Below are 1,110 nucleotides of genomic sequence, written 5' to 3' on the forward strand. Positions count from 1 at the left end.
TCTCCCATTAACTCTGAGAAGCTAGCCACAGCTCAGCTCAGTCTTCAACTTTTATGTGCACATACTGAAAACGCTGCCTTATTGGTACCACCTGATATTGCCACTGTCTCCTCTGAAGCCCATTCCACATCTTCAACATTTCCAAATGTTATCAATAGGAGTTTTAGCCTGCTTGTTTCCAAACTATGTAGATACCTAAAGACACTGTCGAGAGTAGAGGTATTTGGAACTGTAGGAGTATTCAATCAAATACATGTTCACAGCTATTGCCAGATAATGTAAGGAGAAAGAGAGACACCTGAATCACTCCAAAGGCACATTTCTTGCTTTTATAGGCTCCAAACAAGATCAAATAGCTCCAAAATTGGCCCACCATTACTGCCTATTTTCAAGATGGCTGACAATGTCTTCTCATCATAGGTGAGAACATCCACAGGTAAAGCAGCACCAACCTCCCCAAACAGGTCTTTCAGGGCGGAAACAAGCAGCTGTTTGAACTGGGCTACATTCAGGCCAACTTCATGTTCTTGAAACGCTAGGCAGACTTTCATGTGGTGGTACTCCGAGAGGCTCTTGTAAACTACTCGTCCATATGACATAGCTGACATCTTCCAATATGAGGGTACCTTAAGTCACCCTGTTATGGAACATTTCAAAAACCTCTCTGGGTTAGACCCAATTCCAAGCACTCTTATATGATGGTAGCCAGAAAAAGGAAGTTGTAAATAAGAAGCTTCATCTCTCTCTTCTGGGTTCAACAGGGCACCACACTCTCATCAAAACACTTGCCACATACATAACTGAGGTGATGGTGATGGTGTAGCCTGGATGCCCAGAGTATTTAGGGCTGGAGAGATGGCTCTGCTGTTAAGAGCGCTTGCTGGTCTTATAGAGAAGTTGGCTGGGTTGATTTTCCAGTACCCACAAGGTGGCTGACATAAGCATGTACTCTAGTTCCAAAGGATCCAACACTCTCTTTTGTCCTTCCTTGGCACTTGCTCGTTTAACAACTGTTATGACTTAGCACCCATCTCGAAGGTAGTGAACCCAGCAACTCAGCTGTATCAGTCTTCCTGGTCACTGTCTGTATCTGAGACCTTAGCCATGCTG

General features: G+C 44.2%; 1 pseudogene across 1 annotated transcript; it reads right to left on the reverse strand.

Moving 5' to 3' along the window:
- Positions 1–241: 241 nt before the first annotated feature.
- LOC308433344 (ribonuclease P protein subunit p14-like) lies at positions 242–608 on the reverse strand (annotated as a pseudogene). The gene has a single exon. The product of its transcript is annotated as a ribonuclease P protein subunit p14-like (transcript).
- Between the last annotated feature and the right edge of the window lie 502 nt (positions 609–1,110).

The sequence above is a fragment of the Micromys minutus genome (genome assembly GCF_963924665.1).
Source record: "Micromys minutus genome assembly, chromosome: 19".
Classification (NCBI taxonomy): domain Eukaryota; kingdom Metazoa; phylum Chordata; class Mammalia; order Rodentia; family Muridae; genus Micromys; species Micromys minutus.